Source organism: Cygnus atratus, chromosome 1, assembly GCF_013377495.2.
Source record: "Cygnus atratus isolate AKBS03 ecotype Queensland, Australia chromosome 1, CAtr_DNAZoo_HiC_assembly, whole genome shotgun sequence".
Classification (NCBI taxonomy): Eukaryota; Metazoa; Chordata; class Aves; order Anseriformes; family Anatidae; genus Cygnus; species Cygnus atratus.
Window position 1 is genome coordinate 188,977,849 of NC_066362.1, and position 17,214 is coordinate 188,995,062.

At 37.6% G+C, this 17,214-nt stretch overlaps 1 protein-coding gene across 2 annotated transcripts in view; it reads right to left on the minus strand.

The window, feature by feature from the left end:
- The window catches only part of SGCG (sarcoglycan gamma), a 136,989-nt gene extending 120,209 nt beyond the window's left edge, over positions 1–16,780 (minus strand). For both annotated transcript variants that reach the window (XM_035542543.2, XM_035542540.2), the window contains exon 1: positions 16,640–16,780. The gene's annotated coding sequence lies outside the window, so the exon portion shown is untranslated. The remainder of the gene's footprint in view (positions 1–16,639) is intronic.
- Between the last annotated feature and the right edge of the window lie 434 nt (positions 16,781–17,214).

The window sequence follows — 17,214 nt, forward strand, 5'->3', positions numbered from 1 at the left end:
TTAACAGTTTCTGTTCACAAAGTTTTAAGATTACCAAATAAAAGAATAAACAAAAATAGAAGAGAACTCATAAAGGCAATGACAATCATTTACCATTACATAAACAACAAAAGTTTTATCCCTGAACAAAGAGTATAATGAGTAATTCATCAGGAAGGAGTCAGACGTTCATTATTTCATGGAATAGATGGAAAGCATTTGCCACCACCGATCACTGGAAGCTTAGAAAAGTTTCCACTTTCCACAAGAACTGAAGGGGTTTGAAGAAGAAGCTTTTACATTTACATGAGTTTAAGAGTTGAGACAATTATTGAAATTTCAATACTACTTACCAAAATTTAATAGAATCACCGAATGGTTTAGGTTGGAAGGGGCTTTAAAGACCACCCAGTTCCAACCCCCTGCCGTAGGCAGGGACACCTCCCACCAGACCAGGTTGCCCAAAGCCCCATCCAGCCTGGCCTTGAACACCTCCAGGGATGGGGCATCCACAGCTTCTCTGGGCAGCCTGTTCCAATGCCTCTGAGTGAAGAATTTCCTCTGAATATCTAATATGTCTACCCTCTTTTAGTGTAAAGCCATTACTCCTTGTCCTGTCACCTCCCAACAAAGAGTCCCTCCCCAGCTTACCTGTAGGCCCCCATTAGGTACTGGAAGGCCACTGTAAGGTCTACCCTGAGCCTTTTCTTCTCCAGGCTGAACAACCCCAACTCCCTCAGCCTGTCTCCTTAGGAGAGGTGCTCCAGCCCCTAAATCATCCTCTTGGCCCTCCTCTGGACTTGCTCTAATACTTCCATGTCCTTCTTGTGCTGGGGGCCCCAGAGCTGAACTCAGGGCTCCAGGTGGGGTCCCACAAGAGCACAGCAGAAGGAGAGAATCACCTCCCTCACCCTGCTGGCCATGCTGCTTCTGATGCAGCCCAGGATACAGGTGGCTTTCTGGGCTACAGGCACACATAGAGTTACTACTTAAAAATTTGAAAGCTATAAAAGTTATCTGGCTTAGATAACAAGTCAACACAGACCACCAGAATTATCACCTCAGTGTTACCCTGAAGTATCAGCAAAATCACTTCTTAACTTGTTCTTGACTAAACAGTGAATACTGTAAAACTCAGTTGCAGTGAAACATACGTTATTCTTTCAGAGAGTTTGTAGAAGTAAGCTCACTTGTGACTATCTACAGTAACTGAAATACTTCTTTTCCCTGGACACAAGAGCATTTCACCTACTTCCACTTTAATATTTTCTATTGGATTAGCATCTGAGTACTCTGACTTTTAGAATTGTCATAAATGTAATTTTCATAGGGATTCATCATCTATCAATTATACATTTGATAGTCATTGATTGTTGAAACTTTACTTATAATGAAACCATAAAGATAATGCAGGAAAAAACAACTCAATTTACAGTTACTCTACTACCAACTCCTACTCTAGTTTTAGAATCACTTAAGTTCTTCATTAAATTCTCTTAAATTCTTCATAATAACCAAAGCAGTTCTCAGTACAAGGCAGCTCCTGAATTTAAAATAGTTATTAGCACAGACAGGGAATATGTAACCTGAAAGGTTGAAGAAATTGTATTTCTGAATATACATATTTGCCAGAACTTGATGCTAGTTATTTGATTAATTTTGTGATTTTATACTCTTTCAAGAGTCATTTTAGAACGCTATGTTTAAAAATGCTCTGGTGTAACATGTTAAAACAATGCCAATGAGCAAACGTAGTGCACACATCTTCCCATGGTATTGCACTTGCTGTGCTGTTTGCTCAGCAGTTACTCACTTAAACTTAGGAGCACAGCCATAGGATTTTCACAAAAGTTGCTGGAACTCAAACACCCACATATATCTGTACACATTATGCAGATAGCTATCCCTAATATGATCATCTCTATCAATATATAGGCTACAGTATGATCCCATGCACTCTGTTAGGATGTACTCTCCACTTATTAGACATAAAGGTATTCCTTCCTTGTTAAAGGACACTTATTTCACATACTGTAAGAGTATACCATTGTCTGGGACTGTTATCAAAAAATTATTATGATTTTAATACCCACTCTGAGTAGATAAATTAAACTGGTTTATCTTTCAGACATTTTTATATACCAGCACTGTGTTCTTCCTATTATCAACACACAGTTGCTGTCAGTTTCAGTTTTCCACTTGTTACTGTCACATGGTTCCAGAGAATAATAAGACTTCTACAAGAAAAAGATATAATCTTTTATTTTCATTAGAATCACCCCATTTCCTTAGTCTTCTGTGACTACTAAAGATATCACCAGCTGTCTCTATTTCTCATGCAATACCAATTGCATGACTTGTGACATTTTTTGACTTGTGACACTTGCATATATCTTGTGCAGCTTGCGACACCTTATGACTTGTGACAAAAGCCTGGAGCATCTCAATTTTATCTCTTTTTTTTTTTTTTTCCTCCTTAAAGACCTAAATTGTGAAAAAGCATAATTCACGTACTTTGTGCTAGAGGAGTTTACCTCTAAAACTAACAGGAGGAAAAGACATGCCAGCATCTCCTTTGGAATGAAGTCTGTGTTAATAAACTCTTCAGAAGGACAAAGAGAAAGAATGAATTCAGTTTCCTGAATTACTCAAAGAAAGTCACGGTACTCTCTCCAAATGTTACCAGATCAGGAAAATTCTGTGATGCCTGTTGCAGGCAACTGCAGATACAGCTAGTTAATACAGCCAAGTTCACTCAATCCACTTATTGTCAGGTAGGTATTTTCTTCTTTTTCCACTGCAGATAAAATAATCAAAATACTCTCCCTGATGACTTTACTTGGTTTATTGCCTTTGTATGAATGGAACAGAAGCAAAACATAACCATTTTTTTTCCTGTGTACATTTATACTATTGCTGTATAGAACATTTTTTCCATTTTTAGTACTCACTTTATGCACCACAAAAAGACAACCTGGTCATTTTGAATCATTGGTGTCAACTGGGGCAGCACAGGTATTTCACAGTTTGGTATTTTCCAGACCTGGAGGACTTCATAAAACAAGAGAATTTTGGCTTTTGGAAATGAGTGAGATTCATTCATTTCTCACTGAAGAAAAAAAAAAAAGAGAGAGAGAGAGAAGGAAAAAAAAAATCTATATGAAGGTGTCTACCTGTCAGCAAAACTGCACTCTGTCAATGGAGGGTTTTCTCAGTTACCTAAGCAAATTCATTTTAGGTGCCTCAAGGTAACCCAGATGTGGGAGACTATACACCCTCCTACAGCAACAACTACTGGCCAGACAGGACACCAGAAGACCCAGATGCCCATCTTCAGTCAACTGAATTGTGCTCTCATTATCTACTTTAAAAGTAGCCTTATCTACTTTAAAAGTAGCCTTTCCTTTTAAAAAAATAATCAGCTGAAAACACAAGCACAGTATTTAACTAATATACATATTGACAACTATGGTGTTTCTCTCTTAAGTAAGGAGGCTGAGTATTACTCAGAAAGAACACTACAGCAGATCAAACCTAAAGACAGTGAGTGTGATCATCTTTGAAGGTGGTATCATATTTGTAAAATTTTAGCAGGTCTCAATAGGTTGAAATTGAATTGGAAATTCCTTCAGAGTAAGTTAACAACTCCCAGGAGGGATCCTGTTTGTGTAGACAGCGATATTGATCAAGACAGACCTTTATATTTGAGCTGACATTTCAGTAGGATCCTTTACCTTATGAAAAATCTTACTTTCCTTAGCATCTGTAAATAATATTAGCTCAATTGCTGCAACTTGTACATAAGAGACAAAAAACAACAACAGCCAAACAAAAACATTCAGTATCTCAATTTACCAAGCCAAATTCAGGTTCCAAGGAGGAGTCTTCTGCTAACTACTGAAGAAACTCAGGCTTGTGTTAATTTTTTAGAACATTTTGCCATGTCAATAAAAACGTAATTGCCAGAAAAAATGAATGAATCATAGCCGTATCTGTAAGGTAACCTTCTAGTGATCTCATTCAAAGTCATATCCCTCTAACTCCAGTAGGTATTCCAAAACCTTACAGAGCTGCAATTTAAATGAAAACAGCATTTTGTATCCAGTCATATAAAATATTTTAAACTAGTCACCTCTGTTGTTAATTAGGAATTTCTGCACGCCATGCAAAAACACTGTGAGCCCATACTCATCATTTACACAATGAGCTGGAAGCTGCAGTACACATGGTAAAGAGACTGACCATGAGTCAGAGATTATACCTGAAAATGACAGTACAATCAATAAGCACTAATGATGGATAGATGAGAAGCAGATTTTACAGATGGCCTCAACTCCTGGGTATTTGCATGTGGAGCTGATTTTCGGATAGGCGTGGACCTTGAAGTAAGCCTGTCAGCCAAGAATGGATGCAGCAAATGTCTTTGCTGGAAACATGGGCTGGAAAAATGAGAAACATTGTCTGCCATAGTCTGCTCATCAGCTTGATGACAGAACTAAAGAAAACACATGAATCAGCATACATGTCTAAAAATGATTATTTGGCAATATAGGGTCTTCAATCAGTTTTGCATTCATCACAGATAAATGTCTGGCATGTTCAAAGACGTATGTGCAGGTGCCAAATATCAAGCGACCTAAGACAAGAATTTACTGGCATGCTTAGGCACACTTGCATTTTTTGTTGGAGTGAGGGACTGAATGGATTTGTTATTAGCATATTTCTGGGCTCAGCTGAGCAAACAATAACAGAAGATGCCCGTTTTGGTTTACTGACTGAACTGGCTGCAAATTAACTGATCATTCAGATTTTAAAAACATCCTGAATACAGAGCCAAACAACAATTGTCAAAATTTACATGTTCTTTAAAAATATTCTCAAGAATTAAGTAAGTGTTGTATAAGAGACATTCTATGATGACAGTAACAATTCTCATTAAAAGTTTTAGATACTTCCGTTGTCTTAGATTAACACAAAAAAAGATAATCCTCAAACTGAGAACAGTTTATCAAGTATTAGGCTTAATGAGAAGATTACAGAGGCACAGAGCATACTTAAGGGGAGGGAGGGATATTTTCTTTTGCTATAGATATTTGTCTCAGATTTAAGATTTGCATTCGCTTATGGGAATGAGAAAGCAATAAGCATGAAAATTCCCTTATCATATATAGATACTTCCTTTATTGACCAAAGACTAGCATTTCAAAATAATTTATTCCTACTCTCATGAAAACAGCCTCTAGCTAGGAATTAGAAAGGCAGGTGCAAGTTGGACAAAGAGTGGAATTATACATACATATATATATATTTACACACACACATTATTATTACATATATAAAATTATACACTATTAAGAACCCATGTTGATGGGTTACTGCAGACACTTCAGAAGTATAATGGCTTCCCCTACAAAGATAGGTCTGATAAAACTGATACTTTGCTCTCGATCCAATTTGCTGTTGAGAAGACAGCACAGGCTACCAAGAGGCTATTACAAAAGAAGAGGAAAAAATAATCCTTACCATAAATTTATGCATTTTCCTTGAAGCAATGTTATTTAAGTTGGAACACACACACACAAAAAAAATAAAAATCAAGGTGTTCATCCTGATCTGAATAAAGTTGACTTTGTATTTCTTTTGAGAACCTAGAATTCAAGCTTTTACTAGCCTTGAATTTGCTATAAGCCTAAATATGCAATGCTTGATATTAACATGAAACCAACTATACTCCCTAAAATGTAGGATCTTTAATTGTGTTTTTAATTTCTTAATGTATGCCTTTGCATTTAGAATCAAGAAAGACTGGTGTAATAGTATAGTATTGCCATGGAAATAAACCAAAGCAATATTCATTTGCATCAAAAACTGAAGCATGTCTACAATGCTTACTCAACCTGAAATAATCTTCTGGAACAGGAAGAGTCCTCTTTGATATCTTGGGCAAATTCTTTGCAAGACAGCAGTAAAACCTGACTGAATTACACTTGACTGAAACGTCCCGGTAGTTCCCTCCTTGAAAAAGCAGTGATGAGGATACTTATCCCCCCAAAGCATAGCTTTTTGGGGGGTATTTAAACCAACTAGTACCACAACTTAATGTCATGACTATTAATGATGTTTCAGTTCAAGAAATGTTTGGACAATGCTCTCCGACAAATTATTTGGTTTTTGGGTGGTCCTGTGTGGAGCCAGGAGTTGGACTCAATTATCTTTGTGAGACCCTTCCATCTCAGGATATTCTATGATTCTACAAGTTCAAAGCAGTAATTAGTGATTCAGACCATCTAAATTGTGTGTCATATCTTTCTCTGTTCAGACTGAACAAGAAGCAAGCCTCGAATTAAAACACAACTTTTGACAAGATAATTTAGTTAGACTCCAGTAGTAGGCCATCTGAATACATTCCTTTAAGACGTACATTTGCGGAGGAACACAGCATACACAGCATACAGATGAACAGAGCAGCGACCATACTAGATGTATCAAGTCACTATCTTGTTTCTGATAAAAAGAATCCTTATGAAAAGAAACATAAGAAACACGTCAGGCCAAGGACTGATTCAGTCATTGGCACATTCATCCATCTCTTCACACTTGAGACTATCTAAGAACTCCTGTGCCAGTAACTGCCTGTGGACCATCCCACCTGATGGTTACCAGTGAACTTACAGTCCATCAGTCTGAAAAACCTGCTTTGAGTTCTTTTATGTGTGTGCCCTTCACAACATCCTGTAGCAATGATTTTGGCAGCTTAATTATTTAATAATTTGTTTTATTTTATTGCTGGTAATTTCACTGTGTGTTCTTACAGAATGAGAAATGGTGAATAATGAGCCCATTTTCACTTTTTTCGTACCACTCAGTGTCATTGACTTCTATCATATTAGCTTTTAGCACCTCCTTTACAAGCTGAAGAGCTCTAATCTGTTTGATCATCTGTTGAAGAGAGTACAGCATCTCCTTGACATGTTTTTTGGCTTTCGCTGAATTGTTTATAAACTTGTATTTATTTTTTGAAATAGAAGAACTGTAACTGCATATGGTATTTAAGACTAGCAGAAATATTTCTTCATGATGAAATTTTTATTTTAAATGCTGTTCATGGCTCCTATTCTAATTCCTAGTATTTCATTCACTTTTCTGATATTTATTTGTCTGATGATATATTTTTCTGATATTCAGTAATTCCAGAACTCCAAGGGTATTTAGACATATGACTGAGGGCAAGAGCCAAAGCAAAGATCCTTTGAGAACTCCCTTAACGTACACTGAGAATAAAAGTTACATTCCCAGGAAGTAACACTGCTGTTTTAGTAGCAACTACCATGATTAATTCACTATTATTCAGCTAAAACTCTCACCATCCTACTAGCTTTCTTCTTCAAATAATTTATGAGTTCATTTTACAGCATGTTCCAGCACCTCTTATCCCAACACCTCACTGGTAATCTGTCTCACCTGGGAAAAAAGTGACCATTTATTCCTACAATCATTTCCCTCTGTGTTTTAAATACCTATTTGCCCTTAGAAGAAGCTGCTCAGGTTTTTTTTTTTTTTTGAGAGTTTTTGGTAAGAAATTTTAAAACCCTCAATGAAATTTATTGATAGCTCTCCTGTATGTCTTTGTTTATATCAAAAGACAAACCCCAAACAATTATCTCACAGGACTGTATTCTAGAACTGTTTGTCATATCAAATGTCAAGGAATAAGTTATCACGCTGAAGCACTTGACAAGTAGACTAGGGATATACATAAGCACCCTCTCATTGCCAGCAAACAAGACCTTGATCAGATTTGGCACATGCAACCTGGGAAGCAAACTCTTCTGAATTTTAAACCATCTCTTTAATAGCATATTTTCCTTGTAGATATGTGATGGAGAAGGAGGAAAGCAGCAGCAAGAATCAAAAACATCCTTCAGTGAACAGAACTTTAAACAGAGCAAGTGGAAGCAATAGAGGACAACATGACAAAAAGCCTACAAAGACTGCCTGTTGGAATGAACTGATCCTCCAAAGTGATCAAACCCTAATGGAGAAAAAAGGCACACAAAGTCCGGTACACCAAAAGATCTGAATTTTCACAATCAGTACACGATCAGGTAGAAGCTGTTAAGATTCATCTTTTGCTGGTATTCAGTAAGTTTTCAGAGCATCTGGCTTTTTTTTTTTTTTTTTTTTTTTTAACATTCATTTTTCCCTATTATAGAATAAGTGGAAAAAAGATGTTCATCATCCTTCCTGCTGACACCGGTCACAACATAAAGCAGAAAGCGAGCTTCATAAAACCAGCAAGTGATTCTAAAATAAGTATAAGGTAGCTCTGCTCTGTCAGTTAAAATGTAAATATCCCTCAGAGCATGTATTTTTCACTTAAAGTTAATTTATTAAAATTATTAAACAGTCTTAAAAGAAAATACAAGAATCCTCCCTCCCTACAGAATGTCAAAATTGCTCTTCACAATTCTTCAATTATTTAGAAAACCAGGTGCTAAAGCCAAAGCATCAAGTGTTTTGCTAAAACTAGACAAATTTTCAGGATTACAATAGTAGAATTAGTTGCTGCACACCATATGACATGATCCCTATAGCCTACACTATTTTTCCAGGTAAAAAGAGAAATTAAATTCTCATCTTGCTTTCTCCTGATTAAGACTTACTATAGAGAATTCTTTCCCTAAAGTAAAATGAAAACATGAAAAGAATAAGTAAACCATTTTTGCACAAGTTGTTAAAGAACCTTCCTCTCCTTTTAAAAAAAAAATCTTCAAAGGTATTTTGAAAATATTAATATTTTTTTCCAAATAACAAATTGAAATGATCTTATGAAAATTCCTGATGTAGAAGAAAACTTCCACAATTTCTATTAGCTCATTCTAGTTGCAAACATATACATCTGCTGTTTTGAAAAGCTGTTGTACCTTCAACAACGTAACTAAATGTTTTTTTCTAGCCTTTTCTATTAAAAAGATTATTTAAAATTTTAGAATCTCCTTTTAAAAGAACTAGCCTGACTGCATACATCTAGTTCCAAATATTTCCAGACTGACTGATCTCCGTCTGATTCCTTCTATGGATAGAGTACCAAATATATGTGACAAAATATATTTCTTCCAGTTTGACAAAAACAAAAGGAAACAAAATCCTGCCATTAAAAAAAATAAAAAATAATAATTTAATGAAAATAAGGTATTTTCAAGAGACATGATTTTAAGATCAAATAAACAATAACAGACAACAAAAAACACCACACTTTTAATCCTGTTGAATTAATCTTTAAGAGTCTGAAGAACTGGGTAAACTAACTGATGAAAAGTCGATCTCACTTGATGACATAACATATCCAAAACATCATGGTTTCTTGACAAAGAAGAGGATACCTGGGTCCCCTTGCTTTTTGCATTACATAATACACAGTACTATCAGGAGTTGTCAGTTTTCATAGTTGATTCCTGAAGATGATGTAAGAACAATCTGCATGCATTTTGAACTTCCTGAAACTCCAAAACACTGAAATGAAGGAACTGCTTCTCCAAACAGTATTGATCCTGAATGAGGCAAGTGCCAACCCATGAAGTAAACATCCATATTTTCACTGACTGCAAAGAGTAAACAAGCATATTGGCATGAGCCTGGTTAACCTGCCAGACAAGGGTGAAGAAATAAACACTAAATGTTCATGCATCTGCCATCTGAGTGAATATACTATACAATGTTGGCTGGAGAACACACAGAACCAGGCATATATATGCTACCATACAGCAAACATACCATACTCTATCATAGATACAAACTGAAGTAATTCCCTAACCATAATGTTTTCTACCCACCAACGCCCGTTGGCCGCAGGCCACTGCAAAGAATCTGATGGCATCACAAGATGAGTGTCTATAATTGCCTTAAATATTTCTTTTTTTATATATATATATAGATTGAGCACTTGTCACACTAATGAGACTATTAAAGTTGTTCAATTTGACTTATCTTGTACTGACCAAAGCGATTAAAGAACTTCTTGGGATCACCTTGCATTAGCCATTTGCTAAAACAAGGCAACAGTAAGACATCTCTGTCTACAGGGCTTTGGTGAGTATTTGCCACAGACAGAAGTGAAACGTTAGTTTCATGGTCCTGGGTCATCTTGAATCAGACAGTACTGATAGCTGTACAAAAATAAGTATCCTGCAAGTCCTATGAATGAACTAGTTTCTTGAATCACCGGGAAGATACCTGCCAGGTTCACCAGTAGGAACTGAACTTGCAAATGTGTATAATGAGTTACTTCAAGTAAAAGAATTCACACCAGCCTTCCCTGTACCTGAGCACAAGAAAACAACTGCAGAAGTTTTTGTCCTTGGCTTGCACCAATGTAAGTAGCATCCGTGATCAGAGGAAGTACTGACTTCTCTGGTGCACCAGTAGCGCTTGCAAAGGGTCCTTGAAATCAGATAAAACCAGAGAACTGGAAGGCAGCAGTTGTGTCCAGTATCCTCAAAGAGGCTAGAGACATTATCCTCAAGTTAAGCTGCTGAGTCTGGTCTGTAGACCCTCAAGGTAGATGACAGTCAGTTGAATGACCACTTTCTTCTAGGTCCACATGGAAGATCTGACAGAATACCTACTATCTTGGACATTTTTAGAACAAAGGACCTTGAACCAAAGAAGAGGACTTTGAATCAAATATGTATTCCTTTAAAAAAAAGTTCTTCAGACACATGCACTTCTTTGGAAAGCTCTGAAAACTGCATTTAGGACATGCAGCAGAAATGAAAAGCCAAAGCATCCAGAAGGCGCAATTTACTCTCAGCAGTACATATGGCCACTAGCACTGGGTGTCTCCAGCACTGATGAATCCTTAGCATCAGGTGGGAATTCTGCAGAGGCAGCAACTTCTCCAGGCATTGAAACTTGTGCCTGGAGAGGGGGAAAAAAAAACAAAAAACAAAAAACAACAACAACAAAAAAAAACACAGCACATGAATTGCCATTTTTTTAAGTCAAATGGATGGACTAAGAGAGAACACTCCCTTACTCCTGGACTTTATTACCTGGTCCCGAAAGCACAGACCTCACCAAAGTACCCAAAATGTACTTTTATGCTGCGTGTGTGTAAAAGCATTCTCAAACCATGCATGTAAAAGAAAGAATCCTTCATTTTACTGATAGAAAAAGTGAAGATGGGGACTGCTGAACTGCTGGAATGTTCTCCTTCAACATCCCGAAGCATGCAAAGTGACTGCAAGACTGAAATAGAGAAAGACAGTTGCGAATATCCACTATTCTATCTCTAGCAGATCTTGGCCTCCTTTATAATGCTTAATGAACTCATCCCGTGCTTGAAAAGATCTTGAGAGGACTTCCAATCATCTAGGTAACTGGGTCTGACTTCCTTCCAGGTCCATGAAGAACACAGGTCATCCAAGGACAAATGTCCCAAGAGAAGCAATTATATAAGCTTGTTCTTCAGACAAGAGGATGGCTTTGGCTGGCACCAAGACACAGTAAATGATATTATAAAAACTGAACATTCTTTCTAAAGAAGAGGCTTCAAACCCAACATCAGCTCACATGACAGTGGCTGGGTGGAAGGCCCTCTCTAGACTTCCATTATAACTTCATCCGTATGCAGTTTTCAAAACTGCTTAAAACCTTCTTTCTCAAATGATTTTGGGGAGTTTGTTTTTGAGAGTGAAGTGAGAAATTCCACTGTGTTTAATCAGTCAGATTTTTCCATTTCAGTTCTCTTTTTGTGTTTGATTCAAGTATTTGTAGACTTGTGACACTAGCACCAGGAAAAGACTGAGTACATTTTATCTGCATGCATGTGTACCTCTGTGAAAAATGTATTTAAAAATGAGATTCTTAAATCTCTTACCAAAAACCTTCGTACAAATTTTCATAGAAAAATTATGTCTAAAATAATCAAGCAGGGGAAACAGTATTGCTCTATGATTTTTCACAAATAATTTTGCAAATTAGTTTACAATTCCTCATTCACACAAACTTTATTTTGGAAAAACTGTCAGATATTTAAAGAACTTCTTTATTTCTGAAATCAAATTTCTGGCTTTAGCATACTTAAATATAAGCTATTTTGTAATTTTTGTGATTAATGCTTGGCTTTGTTTTGCACACAGTTTGCAATTTCTTGAATCCTGAAACATTTTCCTCAAAACTGTCCTATTCTAAAATGTATTCCTTACAAATATACTTTTCTGTGACAGAGAAACATGTTTTTGCTAACAATTTTTATGATAATAAATAGTAATGGTTCACTGTACTAAAACCGAAATTCCATAGATCTGTTCTTATAAACCTGTAGAGACAGCTTCTGTTTGTTTTCTAGACACATAATAATATAAAATTTTTAGATTTTTTTATAATAGATGTTCATCAACACAACAGAAGTGGTGGGTGCTTAATGCACAACCACAAATAAGTAATTTATTTGGATATTTTTGTATATTTTACATATGTTGCAGTTCACCAAACTAATCCTTCAATTTCAGAAGCTGATCATTTGTGTGACTTAAATCAACAGCAATATTGATAAATATATTAATTTGGAATATCATGGTGTGTCTCTCCACTGAAGTGGAAAAAAGATAATTAGATGTTCAGTATTGTTCTGTTAAATTAAAGCCACAACATATTAGCAGGAAGCAAGTAAATTTAAGATCAAATTTAATAAAATGAAAATTTATTAAGAGACTTTAGATTACTAAGATTTTTAGGGACACACCCCCCTAACAGTCAGTTTTTACTACTAAGTTTAGTTTTACACTAACGTTTCATGAACGTGTACAAATGCTGACCTTGCGTGACCTTTAGATTTCATATAAAGCATATATATAAATTCTGTAAATTCTACATATAAACATATAAATTCTACTGTAATTTGGCATATTACTTCAGTAATTTGGCAAATTGTTTTCCATTATTTGCTGACAAATATCACTTACTATAAATAATTGTCAGAAACTGAAAAGTAAAACTACCACTTATATTACTCTGGTAATTTTCATGAGGTTTGTGAACAGCATTTTGATTACAAATATTATACGTGATATGATTGCAATGCACCTATCCCAGGATTATTTTGACCTGACATCCAGGAAAAGGTATTTTGTTGCTCAATGAAAAACTATTGTATTAGAAAGAATTTCCAAACTGAAAGCCCCAGGAATACTTTCCTTGAAAACTACACTTTTTGGTAACAAAAAACTACACAGCAGAAACACATACCACTGCTTTGGGTTTTACAAGAGTTGATAATAGACAGTAACAGCCATATTTATGCACTCATATAGTATCTCATATGGTATCTCCAGAATGAAACACATTGCGCTTTTTAAAAAAAATGTTACAATACCATATTCGGAGAATCTTTACCATCAATTCATTGACAAACAGAAAGATTTAAGGATCTCCTCTGGTCCATCCTGCTAGATATTTATTGTTTTATTAATAGCTTAGTTGACAAACTATACTTGTAAATCTGAATGTGACACTAGCTTAGGACAGCTACCAGTCTGATGGTAAATAGGACTGGAATTCAGAATAGCCATAGGAAATTGAAGACACGATCCAGCAGAAAATAAAGATGCATTTAAAGAAGGTAAATATATAGTTTGCATAAGAATAATCAACTCTGAAAATACAGGATGAGGACAAATAGTATGCAGATATTCTTCAGAAAGACATTTTGGTGGCTATTGATACCAAGAGAGTTAAAAGTGATCAGCAACAGCATACTCTTGCACAAAAGACAACACACTGGGTTTATAAGTACTGCCTCAAGTATAAACTAATCTTTCCACTTTACTTCTTGGTAAGGCTACAGCTTCGTTTTTTAATAGATGGCACTCTACCTGAATAACACAAACTGAAAGTTCATCAGAAAATATTAACTACCAGAGGTCTAGAAAAGGTATCTAAAAAGAAAAATGAACAAAATTAGGAGTTTTTCAGCTGAGTGAAGACTGAGTGGATATGCAACTGAAGGCAAGTTAAAACACACAGAACAAGCATGCAAAGTGAGACCTCACTGTTACCTCCAAGAATACTACTTGTTCGTGGCTACCAGAAAGAATCCTTTCCCAAAAGCTAGCCCTCACGTGCACTTTCTACAGATTTGCAGCATGCACTCCTCAAAGCTTGTACTCCTCCTGAACTTGTAACTAAAATTGATTTTTCTCCAGATGGTATTCCATTCCTTGACAGTCTCTTGCTCCTACAGAGGTACTACATTCAGTTAACTAGTTTCACCATGATTTACCTAATCCAACAACACCAGAAAGTTTTTTTCTATCACAGTTTAACAGAAGCCTTCAAAAGAGGACTTTAGATTACAGCAGTGCAAGGCTTGGAAACAGAACCTAGAAAAATGCTATAAATGCAACATAGTCTTCATGTAAAAGCAAATGTCTCAATGTCCAGGTATATTTTTACCCGAAATCCTCAAGGTACATATTATTTTTAAAAGCTGGTAACTTAGTCTTTAAGGAAAAAGTTTGTGGTCAAGAAAAACCCTGAATTTCTAACTTAGTTCTCTTTTTTCCCCTCCTTCCCAAACTTCCCATATTTCCATACCTTAACAGCATTGTATATACCTCCTTGCTTCACCTGGCCATTTTAACTGCTTAAGATTTCACATGCTGTAAAAGAACACTTGTTTGACACATAGTAATGTTTAAGCGTATGACTTTTACCATGATCTGGTTTTGATAGCAATGATACAATTTGATACAGTTTGAACATGTTATCAGAACAGGAAGCTTATAAGCACATTAAGCATTTTCTTCATTATATTATAACAAGATAAAATTCTACACTCCACCTCCAGGTAGCTTAAGCACTGCTGCATCAACAATACTTTTTAGAGTTTAACTGAGGTACCACTATGAAGAAAACGAATCAAATACCTGTTTACAGAATTGAACACTGAATCCATAGGCATCCAATACTAAAGCTGTAGTCAAAATCCTAAGTTAAACCCTAGTTCACTACAGTAATTCCTTATTTTACCACTTAGTTACTCCCTAGCTGTCACTTTACAAGCGATATATTCACTTTCACAAAAATACATTGAAAAGTTAGTCAATGACAGTTTAGAGTGACAACTTTTAATGCACTACACATGCTTGCTGCTATGCAAACCAAGTTTTAACTGTCATGCTGTCAAGAAAAACGATAATTCCCTAGTCATATCTATCTTTCTAAGCAAGTATGAACTACAGAACATTTGACAATAGAAAATTGTTTCATATATTTAAGAAATTCTGTCACTTGCATGAAAACTTAGGGAGAAGTTACATTTGAAGCTGACAAGGAGAAAAAAAAAACACAGAACACATAGAGGTGGAAAGCATTTCAAGTTTATATATAATTTGTACTTCCCTTTTTTCAGCCCTTAGTTGAATGCAACTTAAAATCCATTAATAAAAAACTGAGCATACATAAAAATGCAGTCTCAAAGCTGCACTTGGTCAATAACTTTGATGGACCTTCATAGAGAATATAACCATGTTTATTATTAAAAAAACAAACAACAACAACACAAACTCAATCTGAAATTCAGATTAAGTATAGTGCCTTATCAATGTCCAATGAATAATCATTGGGATTACCTGCAGTAACAGATGAATGTTGCTCAGTCTATTCTCCTTTTGAATGCTCCCTAAATTTGTTATATTGTAAAGTAAATAAATAAAAACTATACATGCTCTTCCAATCTAGTGAAATTAAGATCTTTACATTTGATTTCTTTCTTTGGATTTTGCAAGGAATATAGTGAGATTACACTGGCACTATGAAAATATGAAAAAGTGGACGTAAAACATTCATAATTGCAGATAATACAATTCTTAAAGTAGCTTCTCTCGGATTTGACCAATGGAATAAGTACAGCACATCCTTTATGAGGAGGGATCTTGCCTTTGGCAAATCTTGCTTAATTGAAGTGACTTAAATCTTTTCACTCTCAGGGCAGTTTGCAATGCACTTCTTTGGGCTGGTAAGGAAGCAGGCTTTTGAAGATACGGATTTTTTTTTCTTTAAGCTGGTTCAATGTTGCTTTGTAGCAAAGGTACCCAGAACCTCTGTGGGGCACTCCGCTCACTTTTCACTCCTTAGATGATTTTAGAAGAAATAAGCAAAAAGATGTGAAACTGACTTAGTGTCTTTGATACAAACTCTGAGCAAAGGAAAACAAAACACCACCGTGGCACACTTAAAGTGGGATTCAGCCTCCCACAGTGTTAATCAAAACCCACACCCTGTATTAAAAGTTGACAGCGATCCCACAGATGCCCAGCAAAACACGATTCAAGAAGAGCCACGGCATATGCATAGCCAGGCACAACAAACACACCCAAGTCCCCGGTGCAGCGCGACGCGTTACTACTTTCTGCTAACATTTGTTTGTTGCTTTCTTCTTCCTAAACACACCCGGGCTGTCAGGGAGGGCACAGAGCCCCGGGGAAGGCTGCTCCCTCCATCCCCCACCCCGGACACACACCGGCTCCTATCTCTGGAAAGAGCCGGGCACGGAGCCCCCCGGGCACCGGTCCCGCCGGGAGAAGGGTCCTGCAGCCCCCGGGAGGGAACTTTTCGCCGGGCCGGGCGGGGGGCGAGGCGAGGCGAGGGCGGTCGTTACCTGATGCCGCCGCTGGGCTCCAGGGCAGGGTCCCCGCGGCTCTCTGCATGCCCAAGGGGCTTCATCCGGCTTCCTCCCCGCAGGCAGCACCGCCTTCCCCTCCGGCCCCGCAGCCTCGTCGGTGCGGCGGGGAGGGGAGGAGGAGCGGCGGCAGGGAGGAGAAGGGGCCGAGCAGGGGGCGGGCAGCGAGCTGTGTCCGCCCTCCGCCCCACGGCACCGGGGTTGGAAAGCGACCTTGTCTGGGTCTGACAGGGCTCGGGCTGCCTGTCTGGCGGTCACACGTCCAGGCCATGGAGGGAGGGGGGGATCCCGGGGCCCAGCGGCGCCGCCAGGGAACGATCGGTGCCCATGGAGGGCGCTGCTGCCCCGCTGGGCGCCCGTGTGAGGCGGCGGCTGAGCCCGAGGCGTCCATTTGGGGCCTTGCGCCTTGGAGGGCAGGGACGGGTGGGATGTGGGGGTGTGCGGGCGGCTTTCATGGGGGGTGCCGCGATGGAGGCATGGAGTATCCTGAGCGGGAAGGGACACACAAGGATCATCGAGTCTAACTCCTGGCTCCGCAAAGGACCACCCAAAAA